The sequence below is a fragment of the Carassius carassius genome, chromosome 15 (genome assembly GCF_963082965.1).
Source record: "Carassius carassius chromosome 15, fCarCar2.1, whole genome shotgun sequence".
Taxonomy (NCBI): Eukaryota; Metazoa; Chordata; class Actinopteri; order Cypriniformes; family Cyprinidae; genus Carassius; species Carassius carassius.
The window spans coordinates 26,393,941-26,418,234 of record NC_081769.1 but is presented as its reverse complement, the minus strand read 5'-3'; the positions used below and the strand labels follow the sequence as shown (position 1 = coordinate 26,418,234).

Genomic DNA, 24,294 nt, shown 5'->3' with positions numbered 1-24,294 from the left:
TTACTCATGCTCCTGCTCACGGAAACACATTTTTCTTCTTCAGTCTCACATCAGAGGGTTTACCCAGCTGTGATGTCCAAGCCAAGGGCGAAACTGAAATAAATAATAAGACTTATTTGAACATAAAGGCAACACATTTGTACCTGACATCTGAACACAAGGTGGAAAAGAAGATAGCACACATAGATCTATATCTGAAGGGTAACGCAGATCAATGAATCCCAAAGGGATATTTGTGGCTGATCCCAAAGGGATTTGGGATTTGTATAGAATTATCCAGTCAAAAATGAAAATGATATCAATATTTAATCATCTTCATGTTATTCCAAAACATTGTGAACTTTCTTTTGTGAAACACAAAAAGAAGAATGTTCTAAACTGAGAGAACTCTCAGTGTTTTATTGTAGTTATACCACATGAGAAAAGATATAGGAAACCTTGTTTCTGCAAGCAGTTCTTTTAACATTTTTTCACATTAGAGGGCTTTCCCAGCTTAGATGCTTTAACCCAGGTCAAAACTCAAATAAATAATAGTTGTTGGAATATGAAGACATGACACGTTAATGTTGATGACTGGACAAAAAGACAATAGTGTTACTTATGAAAATGTCTTGATTCTTTGAGAAACAGACTTGCAAGGTACTGCAGAGCACATGGTTTAGAAATGCACATAATTCATCATTTCTATATTGCATAATTATGGTATTATACATATTATTTTGCAAAGAGTTCACTCTTAACACTTTCCCATGTTTACATTGCACGGGTTGCCCTGAATGCCAGCTGATCATTTGCATCTTTTGCGCAACAGGAAAGCGGCGTCTGGTGCCATGACGACATGTTTTTGCTTAATATTGCTCTTCCCGCTTCTGTCAGATTCCAGTCGGTTCCATGAGGAGCAGCTTTAGCATCAGAAGCCTCCCACTCTCCGCCTTCGAGGTGGAGAACCCAGAGTCTCCAGCTCGAGCGCGCGCGGTGAGCAGGTGGCCGCCCACGAGCCAAAAGCTGGAGAAACCGCGTTTTCCAAGGGCACCTCCGGTGGTTTGGCGCCAAAATATCTCTTGCGAGCACAATTTGCATTGAATTGACGTCGCATGTTGCTCACTATAATTTCATAAATATTTACGAAAGTGCATTTTTGTAATTCTTAAGTGAGGTAGAAACCGTCTTCTTTAAAAGATACATAATTAAATAAATAAAAAAACATAATTAAATAAATGTAAAATAAAAAATACTATATATATATATATATATATATATATATATATATATATATATATATATATATAATGTATACATTTTGTAATTTTATTTCTATTTAAATATATATATACACACACACACAAATGTATTCACTTTTTATCTATATATATATATATATATATATATATATATATATATATATAAATATAAATAATTTACATATAAATTATAGTAATTATTTTTTAATCGGTTCTGAATGGGTTAAACAACTGCCTCCGTGCGCTCTCTCTCCCTCTTTCCGTCTTTCTCCGTGCGCTTCATTTTCACTTTCTCATCGTGTCTCCTTCATTCTGGTGTGACCCACGCAATGTTGTTGCTCCACAAGGGGGGGCTGCTGGATATATGATTTAGTGCCCAACTGCCTGCCTTCAAACACTGAATCCAGTTAGTGTGGACAGAGCGGGCGAGGAGAGGAAGATTCCCACTGCCTCGACACGCACCGAGAGGCCACCCGACCCGAGCCTGGGCTACGCTCACCGCACACCTCACCTCCCTGGAGCCTTCACACACCACTTCAGGACTTTTTACCCGGAAAACAGGACAACCATTACGACTCGCGGACTGGATTAAATAATAAACATTTGGGAAACAGAGTTACATTATCAGAAGTGACAGAACAGAAACACACATTAACAGGATCCGCTGTGAATTTATGGATGCTTGTTGCTTTTTTTCGGTCCTGTGAGCACCTCTCTTCCACTGGAGCACACAGACCTTCTTTTGTGTCATTGTTCCATCAGATATTGCCTGTTGAAAGAATGAATACAGCGAACTTTTTCTGAACAAGTTGGAGGAATAGTCGAAGGCTTTTTATGTGCAAACAAACAGATGGAACATGCCAACCTTTTCGAGGTAAACCCTCATTATGATCTATCTAGAATGTGATTAGAGACCCTATGTTTGCCACATTTCAGCCCCACTTTACATGGTAATTAAATGAAATGCTTTTGCTTACACGTAATAATATATTCAGTAATTTAATCACAGCCTCATATCAATTATACCTTGTCTACAATAATTGAGTGATATCTGCTTTTACTCACGCATTGATTGAGACTAGGGTCATTCTCATCAACTCTGTTGGATCTTTTGTACTCTTTATAAGTGTTACATCAGAGAATGACACGACAAATCTGTGTAGGCTAATTCAGTATGTAGAGGTTTTCTGAACTCGTATATGCATTTTTCTGTGCCTTTCGTTCTCGTCAGACAGCTTTCGCTCTCCAAGGTACCAAACTGCGGTGTTGACCAGCCTAGTGTCCAATGGACAAAACAGTTTTGGCATAAAAACATGATCTCAGAACAAACATATTTGACAATTTTAGCTTCGCTGGATGCAGTTAAGCATGTGTTTTTTTTTTTTTAAATTGGCTATACATTGTGCGCAATAGTTGCTGCTCTGATCTCCCTTGTGGAATGGGAATATACCTTCCCGTCTCGTGTCTCCTATCCTTCACCGGCACAACATCAAAACCTAATACTCGCAAAACTGGTTGCAACATGAATCTGGAACAAAGTTTTTATAGTTTGTTTTTTTCATAACTTTTGTCTCTCTCTCTCCCTCTCTCTCTTATTCGTGTTTGTCACTTAAATCGATTTACCACACGTTGCCTATATTACAATGGCGATGTATTCGGCTTGTATTCGGATATATTGATGCGTTTGGGGGATTTTTATAGTATATGACACATATTCCACTTTAAATATTATTACAGAACCTGTCACTTGATATTAAGAGCAAACCACTTGTGATGTAGAACTAGTGCAGCGTTCAGCAAAAGGTTGAGAGCTCGTGTTTTGTCCGGTTCAGTGACGATGTCTCTCTTTAACAATGTGACTAAAAGGTAAACTCCCACTTCCCTCTTTTCCTCTTTCAGCCGCAAAATACTTGATGTGCACGTACTTACATGCAAAATCACCATTAAACAAATAAAAATAATTTAAGTTAAAGTAAAAAAATACACTTTTTTTTATAAATGATAAAAAAGATGCCAGTATAATATTACTAAAATAGCACTTGTCTTGCAGTAAATGCAACATAAAATCATGAACAATGACTCCATTGCTGGCTCTCTTTTCGACTCTCTCTCTTTCTTTCTATGAAACTGTTTTACCATATGCTGATTGTAAAGTCTAAAGCAAGCCAAATGCGCCATTACACACAGAGAGTATGGAAACTTCTCGTTTGGTAATAATAGATGTGGTTTGCTGGTGTTTGGCGGAGAGTTACTGATGGTGAGTGAGTAGAAGTTCCGTGTTTGTACAGTAGGGGGGACTGTGCCAGCGCTCAATTCCCTCCGTGGGAATAGGGAAATGAACGGCAATCACAGAGCAGGAGATGCCTCACTGCGCACTTTCAGACTCGCCAGAGCCTCTGACTGCATCACACGCAACCCCAGCCCGTCTGAAGCGCACAGCCAAGCTCCTCAACAACAGGTTATGATACTGCTCGACCTGTTTGCTCTACTCAAAACCATATAAATACCTGAAAAATATGTATAATATATAGTCTATCAGCATCACCACAGCATTAATAATAGGAATGATCAGCTGCATAATAAAAATCAAACAAGTATTATAATAAGGGGTGAAATAATATTAGTGAAACTTGCTGCCAAAATGTTATCATATGCCTTTCTATGGTATATCCAAGGTCCACGGTTCATTGGCCCAAGTCAAAAGAGCTCACCTCAATGTGCCTGTGATATTCTGGTGTGAAGATGTGGCTGGTGCACATTGCTATATGGTTGCTAGGGTGTTCTGGTTGGTTGCTAGGGTGTTTAGGAAGTTGATAATATCTTATGGAATGGCCTCAGTTAAAAGACCCACCTCTAAGTCTTTATGACACTATGATCTGAAGATATGTCTCCTCTGATCTCCATTTTTGAATGTAAGTCTGGGATTTTTAGCCTTTTTTCTGATTCCTGATCACTCTCTTCAATAAGCCATATGATTTGTACAAAAATTATACAATTTCAATAAAAAAAACATCATCAACGAAAAAAATAATTAAATTAGCCATATGAGTTGAGCTCTTGATAACATTAATAATTTTAATAATAAAAAACAATAAAATAAGCCTTATGAATTAAGCACTCAATATTGAAGTTTATTAACAAAAGCAATGTTTTGGTCCAATGATTTGCCTATAATTTTTATTGTGTTTGTGTTGATTTAATAATAAGAAACTGATTTGAGCACTCAATAATATTAATAACAGTAAATAATAATATAAGCCATAAGATTTGAGCTCTGAATAATTGTAATAATAAAACACAACAAGCCATATGATTTGAGTTCTCGATCATTTTAATAACAAGGATAACAAAACAGGATTTGAGCTCTCAAGAATATCAATAATATATATATATATATATATATATATATATATATATATATATATATATATATATATATATATATATATATATATATATATATATATATATATATGCCATTTGATTTGAGCTCTCAATAGTATTAATATTTGTTATTAAAAAAAATTATAAAACCAGCCATGTTTTGAGCATTCAATAATATTAATCATTTAAAAAAATAAGAAAAATTACAAAATAAACCATATAATTTGAGATCTCAATATCATTAATAATAATAAAAAGTAAAGAAAATATTATTTATAATATTGAATATTAGTATATTAGAATATTAGTATATGTATGTGTATATATATATATATATATATATATATATATATATATATATATATATATATATATATTATTCAATTATTAATCAAATTAAAATAAATATTAAATATATTATAATTTTTTTTTATAATCATCACAGAAAACAGGTCATGATTCTGACTGAATCCGGTGAAATATGCATGTAACAATCTTTGTGTTAAATGTAAATGGCACAGTCATATCAGTTCTGCCCGACTGCCTCTTTTAGATACACGCCTGCCGTGAGTCTCCGGGGAGTTTTGAGCTTAAGAGGCAAACGTAGAATGCAGCACTTGCCCTGTGGTCACAGATATTTGGACAGCTGTGTTTTCTTCATCTGAGGAAAGGAGTAGGGATGATACATTGAGAATAAAAATAGATCATGCAGGAGCAGGCTGACAGCATAGTTCTTAATCATGAGCTGCAGTGAAATTGGGCAAGCTGGCACTATTGGCTTTTTGGAGGGCAGCCATCCATGCCTTTTAACCTAGATGTCCCTCTTTTGTCTTTCTCCTGTACATCCTTATTCTGTCGTTCACTTCCTCTCCTCTTATAGACTATGCCTTTCTCAACTACCATTCCTTGTCAAGCCAACATGCATCAGAAGCCACAGAGCACATTTCATTAAGCACAATCACAGCATGTTTGTGCATGCATAAGTCTGTTTGTGACAGGTTTCTGTTCCCAACATACACAGAAACATTTCACACGCTCTCTGCTTTGGTTTACACAACACTTAATGTACTTAAAATACTGTTTAAATTTTTTTTGGAAACTTGGAAGGAAATTCAATACACAGTTTGACGACAGTCAGTCAACAATGAAAACAATGCAATCATCACTGTCTTCTGATGTCTCACTTATTAAGCTTCAATAAACTTTTTTGGTCACACTTTATTTTAAAATTAAGAAAACCATTTACTACTACTTTTGTCTAAAAAAAATTCTAATTTGCTGCGTATTAATAGTTAGTAAGGTAGTTGATAAGATAAGGTATTGGGTAGGATTAGGGATTGTAGAATATGGCCGTGCAGAATGTGTGCTTATTTGTACAAATAAACAGCCAATATGCTAATAATGCGTAGTAAGGTTTTTTTTAAGAAGAAGAAGAAACAGAAAATATTTGGAAAATAGGGAATAGAATTGGGACACTTTACAGCCCAAACTTGAACCTGCTCCGCCCACATGAGCACCACATATGTGCATCCTATGCTATGAGTCCAATCAAAGCTAGATCCCTTAAAATAGGTTGCTGAATATTTGGAGCTCCTGTGATGGAGTTGGTTCGGAGAGGGGGGCAGGTGTTGAGGGAATGAGGTCGGTATGTTTGCAAGGTGCTAAGCAATTAGTGGTGTGATTGTGCACAGGAGCCTGTGGCCCCTGGCCATCCTCGTTGAGCACAATGATCAGGGTTGGAACATCGCGCATTTTACCAATCGCTCTCTAATTAGGGTCTACATCAGAGCCTGTGCTCCTGCCTAATGAATCTTAGACAGAGAGCTGAGAGACAGTAGGACCAGGCTTGGAATGAGGTGGCGAGAAGGACACAGTTCCCAGCAACCCATCTGAGGTCCTTGCCATGAAAATGTATTAATGGCTGGCTTTTCAAACGCTGCACAGATGGCTTTGTGACTGTGTGTGTGTGTTTGCTTCAGTTTGGGTGTGTCGCATGATGCAACTTTTGTCGCTTAAGAGTAAAAGAGTAAATGTGTGTGCACAGTAATTTAGTATTTATTGCCATTTTGTATTATTATGACAAAACGATCTTTATGTGATTCAGATATGAGCTAGGTTTAAACTGGAAGTGTGTTTAAAAAATATTTAAAGATAAATAAATCAGCCTCATGGGTTAGGGTTAGGGCTAGGGTTTTACTTACAATTTTACTTTTCACAATATTCATAAATTACAGTTTTACTGTATTTTAATCAAATAAACAAAAGCCCAGTTTTAAATGTCACTTTTTTAATTAACAGTTTTTAAATTAACATTGTATTAAATAAATAAATAATAAAGAGAAATTGCCCTTATTGGCCATGAAATACATGTTGCATACTAGAAAGCGAGCAAGACAGAAGCATGTTATTTTGAATCTCATACTGAATATTATAAACATTAACAGATATTTAAAAAACAAACAAACAAAAAATACATATGATATTGTATGTTGTATGTATGTGGTATGTATATTGTATATTGTATAATTCAATGTCATTCATGGCAAGTTCAAGACATGCACACACACAAGGATAATAAAACAGCCATTTGATTTCAACTTGAGATCACAATGTGCACATTTCCAATTACTGACGTCACACTCACTCTTGCTTTGTAATGATAGATATGTTCATTAAAATCACTTTATCATTGTTCTAGTATTTTTTCCCCTATTTTTTATTAAAATTATATTGTTTTTTAATTATTATTATTTGTAGTAAGTAAAAAGTTAAGAAGAAATATTTGTAATTATTAAAATGTATTTAAATAAAATGTTTAAGGTCATTTTTGTCTTTCTGAATAGGGCATATTGTACATGGCAGACCTTGTATAATTAAGAAAAAAAATAGATAGATACAACAAAATCACTCATCCCATCTTCCCAGATCCAACACAATATTCTCTTCTGTGATTTTAGACAATCTATCTAGGACGAACTACTCTTGCTACCAAAATCAACATGCTCATTGACTTGTTCACTGGCCATCAGCTCACATAAAGGGGAAGAATATGGAACACTGGTGAGACCTTTGTGCCTTGACTGAGTGCAGAGTCAGGGAGGCTGGATGGTGTTTCTCCGTGAAGCAGAGATCTTACAGATCTGAGCTCAAAATAAATCTGTGATTGCTTTAGGGAAGGAAACACCTTGTTTGAGAACACTTTTCTCACACACATACACACATCTCTCCGTGCGTTGTGTATTTTTTTTTTCTAAATTATGCAGTGAAACTCCAGCGGTGGAAGGATGGCAGATGACACAATGTGTGAGGACACCGGAGCTGTATGGCACCTTTGTAAGCTAATTATAGATGGCAGAGTACGACTAGAGCTTAATGACAGAAAGCTTTTTCTTGGCTATGCACGCATTCATATTTTTAAATGTCAAGTGCACAGAGGCGTTTCATTGTTTCTGTGGCATCCATATGGATGTCACAATCAAACCACCCCTACACACTGTAAATCTTATTTGTCTCCTCTCCTCTCAGCAAAGCATCAAATAAGGCCACTGTTCTTCTAATGTGAAGAAAATGTAGCATGTGTCCTTTCAACACATGCTTAGCAAATAAGCTGTGATAGCTTTCTCACTATTTATGAAGTGAAAATTAGCCTGGCAGACATTTGCAGGACTGCACTCAGATTTTTGTTGTCGTTGTTGTTGATCTGATACATAATTGAATTGGATCATCTTCCAATGCCATGTTGTTAAGCATGAGATTGTGAAGTTCCATTCAAATATTCAGTGGGTTTAAAAGTAAACAGTTCTATAAGAAATATCAAACCAAGTGGTTTTCTCAGGACTTGCTTCTCTTTTCCAAGGTATTTTTGCAATTACTTTTAACCAACAGGTTCTAAGGTGATTTGTGGATATATGAAGTCAGTTTCTTGAGTTCACATAGTATTCATAATCAGATTTATGATTTAAATTCCTTTGCATGGACAGTATATTTGTGCAACCTTTCTTTAAAAGATTATATATATTATGAAGAGCTAAACAGGAAATAATATGAAACTGAATATTTAAATGTATGTCTGAATATGTAAATTGTGAATACATAAGTAAGTCTGAAGATCATGAATATATAGATAGAATTGTAAAGTTGCATTTGAAAATCACAAAATACTGTACATACTGTATTTATAAATCCTGAACATATAAATGAAAATCTGAATATGTATTGTCTACATCTAAAAATATATTTGTCAGGTACATCAATAGACATATTCATATTGACTTAAAAAAACAAAAACAACAAAAATTTATACAGTATATTTTAACAGTATACATTCTGTGTACATAATACTGCATGTATTTTACACTATAATTTTTTATACTCAATTTTTTTTTTTTTTTTTTTTTTGGACAAAATCAAGTCCCATTCTATTTTTTCTTGTTTAGGAAGCTGTTTCACTTGCACATAATTATATCACGATAGACGAGAGAAGACAATTGCAATTTCCATTTCGTGACAACTTTGAAAAGATAAAATGAGTCAGTTAAACAAAGGTTACAAGAGAGAAAAATACACTACAGAGACAGAGAGAAACCTATGAAACATATCACAGATGGCGAGTGTTCTGCTCCTTTGTGATTTCATTTCAAATATTCGTTTGACCCTTCCTTTACAGCAACCAAGAACATTTAAAAAAATACAATAGAAGGCAAAGCGACTTGCTTTTATCTCTGGCTCACTTTTTATCATTCTTTTTTCCTTTACTCTTCAGTCATTTGTTTTCTGAAAAGACAGAGTGTAATTCATGCTAAAACTGTTTACACAAAGGGAGTCCCATGTCTACAGCAATGTGTGCAAAACTAAATAGCTCAAAATCGTTACATCCTGGAGTGCCTACGCAATTTCGAACAAGAAATCTCTTTTAAAGACTTTTCAGGGCTTTGTGCCAAATCAGTTTAAGGCCATTTTGTGTACAAACTTCAATAAAAGGGGTCTGTAATAGCGAATGAATGAACGTAGTCGCTCTTTTTCCGCCTGTCTATGTTCACTTGTGAGAACAAAGCTCTCTTTGATGTGAAGTGCATGCATAATCCTCAGTATCTGACATTGCATCTCTGTCGCGGTGTAAAGCCCCCTCAAATCTCAGAAGGCCTGCGTCTCCGGAGCAGTGTCGTTAACTCCCCCACTGCGCAGGTGTGTCACTCTCGACACCGCTGTAGCGCTTGAATAGCTGTCAGCGCTGTGTATTTGCTTATTGTGATATACCCGACTCCATCATTGTAACTGTTTGTTACCTAAAGACATTTTTGTGACTTTGAGTCACTGTGCGTCAGTGTTCTTGAGGGCGCAGTATTCCCATTTTTTATATATTTTTTCTGTTCCGTCGTCGTTCGTTTTTCTATTCTGAGTTCATAGTGGCCTTTCAACATATTGCGGCAGACGTCCTTTCTTTTGTTTCTTTTTATGTCTGTGTAGACATAAAAAGCAACAACAACAGATGAACCACAGTGTTCCTCATCTGTGATTCTTTTTACTGGCTAAATGCTGTAACTGAATCAGTCTTTTGAACAAAATACATCTGCAAGTAATTAGACTTGCTTTTTTCTTTGTGTTTATCGTAGAAGTATTTTGTATTTTTCCCCTTCGATAAACAAGTGGAGGGATAAGAAAAGCAGAAGAAAGTGAAAACATCTGCTCCCGGAAGTGCAGACTGTCCAATCTGGCCATGTCAGCCTTTCTGTAGACTTTGGTGAAGTAGAGCGTTTATCTGTGGCAGTGAAAACTCTTTCATTCCATCCCATTAATTTCCAAACTCTGCACAAATGTGGTTTTCCTCAGGCAAACAGCAGCTGTTTGTGAATGTACAGGCTCAAATTTAAGGGGCCACGTGTCTTTTCAGAAGTCAACCTTAAATTAATTTAACAAATTTAACATGTTCAAATTCAATGGTGACAACTGCGGGGTTTCTGAGAAATTGTAGAAAAGTTGTGAATGTCTGGTCAATCTGATGCAACTAAAAGATTGTGTTCTGCAAAATAATGGACATATTTATAGTTTTCCTTGTGGGCTGCAGACAAAAACAAACATAAAACCCAACTAGTGTAGTCTGATTTATGACCAAATGACTCTTAAGAGTCAATTCTTTTAAGACAAAATGAACATGATAACCGAAATGTACCCAAATGAATAAGAATAATTTGAGATCAGCATATAATTTAATCGATAGACTGAGAATCTCAATAAATCAATGACAACGACAGGTTGTGGAATGTGCCTTTTTATAACGTAATATGACTAAACGCTGCCTCCACACAAGAAGATCAACACCTGTTTCTACATCACTGCCTGTTTAGCCCTGCCCACTGATTCACAATTGTAGTGTAAATAACGAGAGAGACAAACGCAGGTCTAGCAGAGACCAAACGATAAAGGTGACTCTGAAGAAAACAAGACACTGTTCAGTGCCAAGTTGTGGAAAAATTCAAGTCTTTGCATTGCCTTCCTTCTGATCCCAGCATTAGAAAAGAGTGGAAGAACTATATTTTTTATAAAGTTTCAGACAGCATCAGTAAGAACTTGGTCTTTTGCTCACTTCATTTTACCAAGGATTCGTTTACAAACAAGATACAATTGAACGCAGGGAGTTCATAAAGATTTCAACTAAAAGATGATGCTATATATTAGATCAGATGTCACACCACACAAGTGCGATTAATTGTTTATATTACGTGATCACTATTACTTTTTTATTCATTTTTAACCTAAATCACATCATCTGTGCATCTGTGAAGGATGTAGGCAACTTGTTAGCCAATCATAGAAGCGGGTGTTTATTTCCAAGACTACTACCCAAAATTATGTTTTTTTTTTTTTTTTTTTTTTTTTTTGCATAGTGGACCTCAAAAAACAGCACACAATAATAGAAAGAGGCAGTTCATGACCCCTTCAACACAAAAACTTGTTCTAGCAATAAACCAAAGTAAATTATACTTTCCCTTGCAATCATATACCACCCATGATAAAATGCATTTCTTTAATGAAGCTGAAAATTTTACATTATACAATATATTCATATTGTGTATCGATTTGTGATTGCACCATACTTGAAGAACTCAGATTAACCAGGTTGGTTAAAACGCACCTTTTTTATAGACACATTTTTTGTGTGGCTTGCTTCTAAAGGGCTTATTCCCCACTTCACTCTGTCTTGCAAATGTCAGTCTGTCCACATTGTCCATACAGATTGTTATAATAGGACTATATATCTTTTCTAATGAGAGAGAACGAGGGAGATTAAACAGGCTGTAATCTCTCTTCGTCTTTCTCTCGCTCTCAGGTCGGGACAGTTTGATGGATGGAGCAGGTCATCTCTCAGGCGCTGACAGTGATAGGCTGTGTCAGCCCTCAAATAGTGAAATGGCTCGATTGCTCTCATTCCCTCCCCTTGTCATTCTCCTGCTCTTTTAGTATTATCATTACTGTACTGAGGACAGATGGAGTGGAGTTACCTTAGAAAGAGGTTTGGATTGCTCTGTATGTCTTTGCTGGCATGAAATAGTGTCCCACCGGTACTGTCAATGCATGTAATCATCCATATCCCCCGGTGGAGTCTGCGTGACTTGGCTTCTCACTCACAGCCCTGCTGGGAAAACCAGGTCATACAGCATAAGGTGGTCAAGCTGGTTTTTGGAACATGGTAAATAGTTTTCTTGCTGGTTCAAGATGGTCTTCCAGCCTAGCCAGGTCTTCACCAGCTGGTAGTGCAGCTGGTCAACCACCTAAACCAGCTTGAACCAACAACTGACCAGCTAGTAACTAGCTGCTATGTTCCAAAACACTGAAACTACACAAAGCTGGTTGTTCGTTACAAAAAGCAGTAACAGTAACATGATGCTTAAAATTAACAAAACAAAAAGCTAGCTTTTGTTGAACTTGTTTTTACCTAAATGCTGCATTTTCACGTGAAATGATGTAAAAGACACAAGACACAAGCAGTCAAACTCATCTTGTCACAAGTTTACATAGAAAAACATTGAAAAAGCAGTGCAGCGGAATACAAAATGTCTTCAGTGTGAACGGCACTGCAAACCTTTTTTCTTATGGTTATTATGAATGACTTTCTAACATATCTTTGTTTATTTGATCAAATTTCAAATGGCTTTTATGTGTAGATTTTATTGTTTTAACCATGTCAAGACTTAGAATCTTTAATCAATAAAATAAAATATACATTTTAAACTATGATTGTCTTAAATAAAAAAAAATAAAAAATTAAAAAAACTGAAAGTTGAAAATATCAATATATATTTTAATTTAAAAAGAATAATAAAAAGAAAAAAACATTTCCACAGTCATTTCTATTGCAGTTTTGGTCCTAATAAAGTTTTTAGGGTACTTGGTTAATATGAAGTCTCAGTGAAGAGAATTGAAAAAATAAATAAATAAATTATTGTTGTTATTATAATATTTTGTATTATTTTGCAAAAATTGACAATTTTATTAAATTGTATGTATTTGGCATAAAACATAAAATGTTAACTTTAACAAGTCAAAGGTCTTGGCCATTTTATTTCTAAATAAAAATTCCAATACATAATTTCATATAAATAGAATTGTCATGTGATGCATGTACAATACATACAATGTTGAACAATGTTCACTGACAGATTAAAGGAGAAAAGATTTCGTTTGGAAATAAACTCTCTTAAAAATCCATCTATGCACAGAGTTGAAGAAACACCAATGTACCATGGCACATCATATTAATTTAACAAAAAAAAAAAAAAAAAAAAACATGGCATTGGCTCAGTATTTTTTTTAAGTGAGGTTGAGAATACAAGATCCTTGGTGCTCCATATGGACGAGTGCATGCCTTCAGAGACCTCTCTGTGAAGTGTCTGCATGGAGAGCTAATTGTTAACATTGGGTAATTGTGCCCTGAAGGTCTGTCGTGTTTTATTTAGTTTCGTGATGAGGAACCATGGCAGGCCCCTCAGGCTGCACAGGGCAGAATGGAGACAAATAGCAAAAGAGAGACGGAGAAAGACAACCCAGGGATAATTCCTTAAACTTTTATTGCTTCGATGGCATCGTGATCAACTCAGCAAGCGTTTAATGTAATTATCCAGTGAGCTTAATGGTAACACGCTCATCGTCTTTTGTTTGTTTGTAAGACATCTGCGTGTCAGCGCCATTGACCCCATGACAGAGCTCACTCCCTGCCTAAGTATCCGCCATTCGCTTCTCGACATCCCTGTTTATGTATTCATTTATTCATGCCTGAGTAGTAAGATGTTAGCTGCTGTTGGCCTGTAGGTAAAGCTTGTAAATTTCCTGCCATTGATTTGTAGTAGATATGGATTTCCTCTCTCTCTCTCAAGTGGTGAGGTGAAATAAGCTTTGTTTGGTGGGCCAGCCTTGAGTAAATCTGCCTGTGACATTTTGATAGCTGAGATGTACTGGAAAAGAAGCAAATATCATTAGAGAGGGGGCTGGATTAAAAGCTGTCACTCAAACGCTCCATTTTCAAACCAAATGAGAGCATCACGCTCGGAACAGATGCGCGGAGAGAGCTCAGTTATCTGCACAGATAACTTGAAGACAAAGAGAAACTGCGAGGGACGGACTCGTGGGCTAGTCAGTCCGAGAGTGTTTCAGTAAACAGCGAGTCTTAAATATTTCAGCCGTCACGGCAAAGTGTCAACAGCTGTTCCCATCTGCATGTTAATGAAGGCAGAGGCGAGGGTCCCCGGCTCAATGGGTCCCTTCAGCTCCCACACTCTGTCTCACGCACACACACTCCCACACCCAAACTCTCTCTCTCTCTCTCGAGGTCCACCACAGCTCTCTATCACTGGATGGGCATTGTACCCCCAGAGCACCCTCAGTCCCCCGTATCTACAAACACACTTGTGCGCTTGTTTCCCTAGAGCAGCCGTGAGGTCAGTAGGCTATAGAGACAGAGAGAAAGAGAGAGACAAAGAATGGAATGGATCACAGGTGTGGTTGAGTATGAGGTCAAGTCAAGGTGAGTTAAAGATACACAATATTCCTTATTACACTCAAAAATCAAAAAAAATTTAAATTAATTTGAAATGCATTTAAAATTTGGATTACACATTCTAACATAAATGTGATGCATATTTGTCAGTCATACTTAAATTAAACAGGGACGATTTCTGTAATTAAAAAAAAACTAAAAGTGTTTAAAATAAAAGGTTTATTTATCATCAATACATTTTTTTTATATTTTAACTAATTAAACATCGCTTTGTCCACAGCTAGCCATTTCTGAACTTTGTTTGTACATTAACTGAATAAATGTAATAGTTTTAATCCATTCACTGAACAGATCTATGCTACATCTAAGCATTTAAATGAATGCATCTTGAAAATATGAGCATTTAAATTAAACCAAATACATAAAAATAGGCTATAATTTAATAAATCTTACATGTTTCCTTGATGGAAGAGGAAATGTTATTTTGACTTTATTCAAATTACTGAAATGTGGAAAAATAAATAAATATTTTAATCTCGATACAGTGATTCACTGAACCTCAACTTTTAATGTTCCTCCTTGACCGTAGATGGCAGTAAATTCCATCCTAAAACATGCATTCTTATTTGTTCTCATTTGTTTAAAAGTTTTTGAAGGAAATATAATATAATATAATATAATATAATATAATATAATATAATATAATATAATATAATATAATATAATAGTGTATTTATGATACTTAAATATTTTTAGGTAATTTTATTTAGGTTATTGTGGTACAATTTCTTTTTCTTTTTTTTTATTAAAATAATTTATATATATTAATAATAATACTTTTTTATCCAAGAAATTATCTAAATAATTAAGTTTACACCTAATATTACATTTAGTATTGTACATTACATAAAAACAATACAATTAATATACAACCCGAATTCCGGAAAAGTTGGGACGTTTTTTAAATTTTAATAAAATGAAAACTAAAAGACTTTCAAATCACATGAGCCAATATTTTATTCACAGTAGAACATAGATAACATAGCAAATGTTTAAACTGAGAAAGTTTACAATTTTATGCACAAAATGAGCTCATTTCAATTTTGATTTCTGCTACAGGTCTCAAAATAGTTGGGACGGGGCATGTTTACCATGGTGTAGCATCTCCTTTTCTTTTCAAAACAGTTTGAAGACGTCTGGGCATTGAGGCTATGAGTTGCTGGAGTTTTGCTGTTGGAATTTGGTCCCATTCTTGCCTTATATAGATTTCCAGCTGCTGAAGAGTTCGTGGTCGTCTTTGACGTATTTTTCGTTTAATGATGCGCCAAATGTTCTCTATAGGTGAAAGATCTGGACTGCAGGCAGGCCAGGTTAGCACCCGGACTCTTCTACGACGAAGCCATGCTGTTGTTATAGCTGCAGTATGTGGTTTTGCATTGTCCTGCTGAAATAAACAAGGCCTTCCCTGAAATAGACGTTGTTTGGAGGGAAGCATATGTTGCTCTAAAACCTTTATATACCTTTCAGCATTCACAGAGCCTTCCAAAACATGCAAGCTGCCCATACCGTATGCACTTATGCACCCCCATACCATCAGAGATGCTGGCTTTTGAACTGAACGCTGATAACATGCTGGAAGGTCTCCCTCCTCTTTAGCCCGGAGGACACGGCGTCCGTGATTTCCAACAAGAATGTCAAATTTGGACTCGTCTGACCATAAAACACTATTCCACTTTGAAATAGTCCATTTTAAATGAGCCTTGGCCCACAGGACACGACGGCGCTTCTGGACCATGTTCACATATGGCTTCCTTTTTGCATGATAGAGCTTTACTTGGCATCTGCTGATGGCACGGCGGATTGTGTTTACCGACAGTGGTTTCTGAAAGTATTCTTGGGCCCATTTAGTAATGTCATTGACACAATCATGCCGATGAGTGATGCAGTGTCGTCTGAGAACTTCGAAGACCACGGGCATCCAATAAAGGTCTCCGGCCTTGTCCCTTATGCACAGAGATTTCTCCAGTTTCTCTGAATCTTTTGATGATGTTATGCACTGTAGATGATGAGATTTGCAAAGCCTTTGCAATTTGACGTTGAGGAACATTGTTTTTAAAGTTTTCCACAATTTTTTTACGCAGTCTTTCACAGATTGGAGAGCCTCTGCCCATCTTTAATTCTGAGAGACTCTGCTTCTCTAAGACGAAGCTTTTATAGCTAATCATGTTACAGACCTGATATCAATTAACTTAATTAATCACTAGATGTTCTCCCAGCTGAATCTTTTCAAAAGTGCTTGCTTTTTTAGCCATTTGTTGCCCCCGTGCCAACTTTTTTGAGACCTGTAGCAGGCATTAAATTTTAAATGAGCTAATTAAGTGGATAAAAGTGTAAAATTTCTCAGTTTAAACATTTGCTACGTTATCTATGTTCTATTGTGAATAAAATATTGGCTCATGTGATTTGAAATTCCTTTAGTTTTCATTTTATTAAAATTTAAAAAACGTCCCAACTTTTCCGGAATTCGGGTTGTATTTCATAAGTGCATTCCAAAGATATTTATTTGTATATTTATTTATTTTATTTATTTATTTGTGTGTGTGTGTGTGTGTGTGTGTGTGTGTGTGTGTTGAACTATTATATCTAAATACGTGGTTTATCACTGAACTATATTCTTAAGCAGACATCTTCTTCTCTCTATACTTTTATAAGTGGTTGAAGTAAAGGAACCTGGAAAAATATGGAATGATAATACAGTATTTGACAAAAGCATTAACAAAGGCTATTATCTGCAACATTAAGGCCTGATTATGTGTGACAGCTCTCCCTTTCTCCCTAAAAGAGTGACATTTAAACATAGGACAAAAACAAAAACAGTCATCCATCTAAGACACAAAAACTGTTCAGATATCTTTTTTGTGTGTGTCATAGAACCATGATGCAACACTCTTAGTTATGGTTGTCCTTAGGAAACTGACACCCCCTTTTGTCTCCCGCCGCAGATGTCCCCTATAGTCATTGGATGAGAACTGTCTCAAGCTAACAGAGTGGGATTGTTAGTTCTGTTATGGAGCTGATGAGAGCCATACTATGCCTGTGTGTGTATAAGAAAAAGCATGCAATGTTTGGCCTCAATGTCACCCGGAGGATAATATGAGGTCATTTAGTTTCTCAGCTGCCTAAGTCAAGACCTCAGTCTTGCGTATCTTATATGCTATCGGAGCTATGTACAATGATACTGACCGAGTGGATGCTTTTAATTTTTAATTAGTTAGAGCACGTCTTTTGGGGCTCTTTCCCAAATGACAACCTCAGCCCTTGCGGTCCTCCTCTGAGTCTAAACATTGTCGCATGAGCTATTGAGTAATAGTCTGCTGTAGAGGAAGGAAGGAAAAAATGAGGAATGGAAGGAGATATGTCAAGCAGAAGTAATTATATACAGTGAAAAAAATTAAAGAAAGGAAGGAAATTAATTTAAAAATAAAAGAAAACCAAGACAATTTAAATAAACCAAAAAGGAAGGTAGGAAGGAAGGAAGGAAGGAAGGAAGGAAGGATGGATGGATGGATGGATGGATGGACAGAGATCAATGGATGGATGAAGGATAAATAGATGGATGGATGGATGGATAGAACGACAGACAGACAGACAGAAAGATACAGATGGATAGATAAAAAAACGTGAAAGAAGATGATGAAATCTAACCCTTGTGAAATGTGGCTCCTGCAAAAGTGAGTTCAGTCTGACAGCATAAGGCCTCAGGGTATGAATCCTTTATCCCTGCTCTTAAAGCCCAAATATGCTGTCTGGCTCATTTGCAGTGGACGTGATATGGCTTGATTGGATTTGATACTCACTACAATTCCCTTTCATATGTATCTGATTATGTTCAGGCACAAAGCACTCATTATCTGTGGGATTGATTCTGATGGAGAGAAAAGAGGACAGTCTCGACGCCATCTGCAACAGCCCCACTGTGAGATGTGTGAATTATGAGCGATTAGCCATTTCATCTCCTGAACTCTCCCAAACACTCTCTGCACACTGAAATGCACTCACTCACACACACACACACACACACACAAACACAGAAGCCAGTGTTTTTCCCAGCCACGCTTGATTCATTTTGTCACACTGCTTCTGGAAATAAAGGACCCCTTTTAAGCTAACTGAGCCCCTGATCGTAAATATTTGTGATGAACTACCGCCACAATGAATGTGTTTATCATTAACAGCCCATAAAAGTGTTTGTAAAGCCACTTTTGTAATTTTCTTTGTTTGGCACAACTATAATCCGAGTTACAGATGTTGTAAATTCTGCCTGCATGAAACCCAATTAGGGTAGTATTCAGTGGCATATCCTTTCCAAGCCCCTGCTTGGGTGTTGTGTACGGGAGGAGATAATTGCTTTCTTTCATGTGCCACTGGGTATCTTCTGGACGGATGGACAAAAAGCACCCAGATGTGGAAGCTGGATAAGAGGAGAAATTATTTCTTTAATGAACTGTTGGTTCACATATATAATCAATCGGGGAAGGTAATGAAGGGGCTGAGGCATCAAATCTGCGCATGTTAGCCAGAAATGAAAAAAGCTTAAAATAGATTCATTAGAGACACTAGGTTTAATTCACTAAGTCTTCTGCACACAAAAATGATTCTTATGCAAATATTTCACCAGATTTACAACACACAGTTCAGTTTGTTCTTATCCTCATTTTTATTTTGATGAATCTGGATTATTATATACAAGAAAGTCCACAGTTATAGCAATTAGCATAATATAAGCCCAGAACATCTCCATAATATAGTCAAGTCAAGTCTGATTTATTGTCAATTCTTCTACATGTACAGCACATACATACAGAGAACTGAAATTGTGTTACTCTCAGACCCTTGGTGCATACAGATAAAGCTAACAGTAGAGCATAAAAATAAAAATGTATGTATATCCTTAGGTCTAAATTGTACGGAGCCCCGCACATGGCATGCAGGAAAAAAAAGTAGGCTAAATCGTGCGCACAATTTACTATTTCATTCCCTCGATTTATAAATTGTCCGCACGATTTGCTAATTTGTACACGATTTATAAATCGAGAGAACGAATTAGTAAATTGTGCAGACGATTTAGCAAATAGATGGAACAAAATAGTAATCGTGTGCACGTTTTAGCACATAGAGGCAAATATTATTTTTTTTTTGCATGTCATAAACAGGGCTCCGTAAAATCATACTTTCTACAAGTGAAGAAATGCAAATGACTAGTACTGCCCTATAGGAGGCAATAGACTTACTTTTGAACGTAAATAATACAAAAGAAAAAAAAAATGATACATTTTGGTTTCAACACATTCCATGTTTTTTTTTTAAGTTAATCAGGAGGTTTGTTGGCATGATGTGTGGTTTGAGTTGGTTCAGAAGTTTTTATTTATACCTTAAAATAATCCCAACATATATTGTACTGTCTGAAAAAAAAAAAAAACTCATGTCAGCCTTGGCTTTTATAAAAGATCCCACAGGGCTCATACCATACAGTTTGAACTGCAACAATTATAAAGGACATTTTAAAAAAGCACATTGTGTACTTGGTTTAAGAGAAATACTAAATATTTGATGTCAGCTTCCCAGACTTGGACATGTCCATTTGTTTAGATTTTATCTGTCTCCTACAGTCTGTAGCACTGTTGTCTCTGATGTGGCTCTTCAGCTTTATTCATTTCTTTAGACAGTTAGACGCCTAATTGAAATTAGCGTCAGGTAAGAGCTAGTCTGTGGCAGAGATGACAGAGAAAACAAACAGTGCCGGAGCAGGCGTGCCAGGGGAAAGAGAGCATGCAGACGCAACCTGTTAGATCATCACACAAACAGATGTTCAGTTTTCTCTCTTCCCCCTCAACATTTGTCCTTCTAACACTCTCTCCATCCCCTACCGGTTTGTCCATCTCCTCCTCTTTGTATCTTTAAACCATGATGTCAACCTCTGATCAAACTCTGAGAGATTTATGTCAATCTGAGTTTTGCATGAGGAAACAATAGGTTTGGTTTAGGTCAAGTAGGTTTATAACAGCTGGAGAAGTGGTCTTTTAGCATTATCGATCATATCAATGGTTCATCTGGCGCAGGACCTCTTGGAAGTACATCATTTGAAATCACTAGAAATCTTGAAACCACAGAAGCTTTTGAGCCAATCATATGAGCCATAAATGCCATGTGACTAATCACTCCGGAGCAACAGGAAATTATGTCATGACAACAATGACTGGCTGTTGGCAGTGATACAAACTGTGACAAAGGCAAGAATCTGGGAAAATGAAATGCTTTGAATAATATTTTGCCATTAAGAGCCATTATTAAATAAAATAATAAAAAGAAGGAATTTCAAAAGCTATTAATAACTTTTATATACTAGTATGCATTCATAAAGTAGTATTATGCATCCTTTAGGGTATATTAGCAGATACTGTCTCAGAGAAAAATATTGTCCTAACAATAATGTTATCTAGCCCGATCTTGACCCATTGGTTTAGATGAATTAGGCATACCTTCCATAAGAATCAGATATAAATGGATTCTGGTATGAGATCAATAATTGTGGAGAAAAAGAAAAGTACAATAAATTTAAATACAATACTGCCATGCAAAAAAATATAGTGTGTTTTTAAGGGTGTGAAGATCTCTTTCCATATACACTCTCCTAATTTTAGATTTAAAGACCATTTTAGCTTCATTCAGTAAATCTCCCTGGCAAGCTCTGATCCTATAGCTCACAGAAAGCCCAAGACAGCAGAGATAAGTCTGCTCCCACCTCTTTTAACAGCAGGAATACTGCTGCCTCTGATCTGTTTACCTAGCTTAAGGTTAACCCAGGAAGCACTGAATGCTGAAATTAAAGCGATAGTTCACACAAAAGTCTATTCCAACGTATGATTCTTTTTTCTTGCATAGAACAAAAAAGGGACATTTTGCAGAATAAGCGGCTCTTTTCCACACAACGAAGACATGATTTACAAAGCCAAGCTTCAAGAATAATCCATACAACGTAAAATGTGCTTCTAAAGTTGGTGAAGAACAGCATATGTTGTAATGAAAATACAAATTTGTTTGATTTTAGATGTCTGTTTTATTATTATAGAATTATGTCATAATTTATTCACCCTCAAAGCGTATTCCAAATCTGTATGACTTGCATGTGCATGTGCAAGTGCATGTGTGTGTGTGTGTGTGTGTGTGTGTGTGTGTGTGTGTGTGCTCTTGTTTTTGTGACATATCAGGACACAACTCTGTATGATGACATGGGTATGACACAGGTATTACAAGGAGAGGGTGACTTATGAGGACATAACCCATGTCCCAATTTTTCAAAACGCTTATAAATCATACAGAATGAGTTTTTTTGTGAAAGTAAAAATTTAGGTTAGGTTAGGGTTAGGTGTAGGGTTGGTGTAGGGACATAGAATATACAGTTTGTACAGTATAAAAACCATTACGCCTATGGGATGTCCCCACTTTTCACAAGAACCACAACGTTCTTCAAAATATCTTCTTTAATGTTTTGCAGAAGACGGAAAGTCATACAGGTTTGGAATGACATGAGGGGGGTAAATAATAATTTTTGGGTGAACTATCACTGTAGGAGGAGTCAAAAAGCACCTCCATCTGACATTAACTGGTTTCTGATGCAAGATCCCTCCGCATCCTTTACTTTGTCTGATAGGAAAAGCAACAGTTTATAAGTTGATGAAAGAAGGCCTGGCATTTAACACGGTAAACACATTCATCAACAGAGACAGATAATTATCTCTTTAATTCCACGACTGCGTGAGGCTTAGCGCTTGTTGTCAAAGACACTGGAGCGCAAACAGAGGAGAATGAGGTTGGTCTTGAAAGAGGCAGCAGTGCTTGTTGCCTTCTGTTTGCTCAAATAACCTTGTTCGCTGGGGTGTCATTGTAGCTCTTTAATTTGAGAGGAAGACAAAAAAAATAAGGGGCGGAGCGTGGAAAGAGACGCAGATGAACGAGAGCACGCATGAGAAATGACAGCCTGTCTTCTCTCCCTTCTCCTTCTCTCTATCTTTCTCTTCATCCGTCACTCTCTTTCTCATCCTCTTGTCCTCTAAGTCCTGTGTCTTTTTCTCCCCAACCAATGATTTTATACAAACTACCAGGAATACTTTAGGCACCATTTCCAGGGAAATACTATGATTGCATGCTGTCCCTGACAGACAGTGAAAAAAAAAAAAAGATAATGAAATGACAAGTAGCAAGGTAAACGCTTAATTGAACAAAGGTGGTCTTCATCTTCCAAGAGGTTTGTGATATCATGATTACGCTCAATGGCTTCTTTTCTGTCTAATGAATGTGAAAAGCAGGCCCCATCATGCCCCCTGTAATCATGGTATAATCCTGCTATGAGAAAATACCTGTCTCTCTTTTCCTTCTCTCTTTTTCTTCTCTCAGAAGCCAGTGTATGTGAGCCCTATCTGCTTGAACAATTTTTCCAGCATATTCAGAATCCGAGGCTGCAAACAGTATGAAGAAACAGTCAGTTTTTCCATAATGCCTTGACATCACGGATCGAGACACACTTGACACGCACATGTGAGAGTGACAAATTAAGAAATGCTTTTCACTCAAAAAATCAAAAATAAATAAATAAAGAACAATAACATTTTGTGATTTACAACCTCATCTTGGTCCAAATCTGTATGACTTTGTTTTTGTTTTTTTTAGATGATATTAAGAAGAGAAATTCTGTTGTCCATTCATTGAAAGTCAATGGCATCCAGTGTTGTTTTGGAAATCGTTGACTTTAATTATATTATATTAAACTATCCCTTTAAATCTGAAGTAGTCATATTTATCTGTTTTCTCACCTGCCGCTAGCCTAGAGCATTATTTTTCATCCAAAATGTATGTCATCCATTTTTTACCTATTCTTTTCTTCCAGAGGGACATAGTGTATAAAATCAAGGGCTTAATTAACCGAATAGTAGTTTTCAGTGTGTCACTGCTGCTGATCAATAAACAAGACATGTCTGTAATGAGCTGGTCACTGTGAAACACTCAAAAAACCCATCCAGTGCATGCTGGGATAGCTAAATTTCTTGGGGCAGAATAGAATGGATGAGCAATCATCCCTGCATCAGTCGAGGTGTTTCTTGAGGTTCAGCCTTGAGAATGTCCCGGTTAACTTCAAGGCTAAGTTAAGACATGGATTAGATGATTACATCCTCAAGCTTCATTCTGGATACCACAGGCATGAAAAGCACTGTTTATTCTGTTTGAAAAACGCCAACCCTTTCACTTAAAGACTTATCCTCTGAGCATCCTGAACAGAGCGTATCTGGGACCAAGCAGATATGTGCCATTGTGTGTATGTGTGTGTGTGTGTGTGTGTTTGTGTGTGTGTGTGTGTGTGTGTGTGTGTGTGTGTGTGTGTGTGTGTGTGTGTGTGTGTGTGTGTGTGTGTGTGTGTGTGTGTGTGTGTGTGTGCATGTGTGCAAGGCAAAGTTTGAGGTCATGCTGAGATCAGTTGGAGCTTTTTTTACATTATCTGCATGTAAAAATAAAAAAAAAGAATGAAAAAAAAAAAGAAAAGAAAAACTAAACCACCTGTGCAGTCAGCCGAATCCATGTATTCTGGTCTGCTTTTCACCCCAGGCTGTGCCAATAGGACTCCAG

The 24,294-nt window shown here is 36.4% G+C and overlaps 1 protein-coding gene across 10 annotated transcripts in view; it reads left to right on the top strand.

Moving 5' to 3' along the window:
• The first annotated feature begins 1,551 nt into the window (after positions 1–1,551).
• adgrb1a (adhesion G protein-coupled receptor B1a) overlaps positions 1,552–24,294 on the top strand; it is an 89,494-nt gene continuing 66,751 nt past the window's right edge. For 5 of the 10 annotated variants that reach the window (XM_059568267.1, XM_059568264.1, XM_059568263.1 and 2 more), the window contains exon 1: positions 1,554–2,115. The gene's annotated coding sequence lies outside the window, so the exon portion shown is untranslated. Of the gene's footprint in view, positions 2,116–14,530; positions 14,644–24,294 lie in introns of those variants that run through there. The other 5 variants (XM_059568265.1, XM_059568262.1, XM_059568258.1 and 2 more) reach the window with 3 other exon arrangements.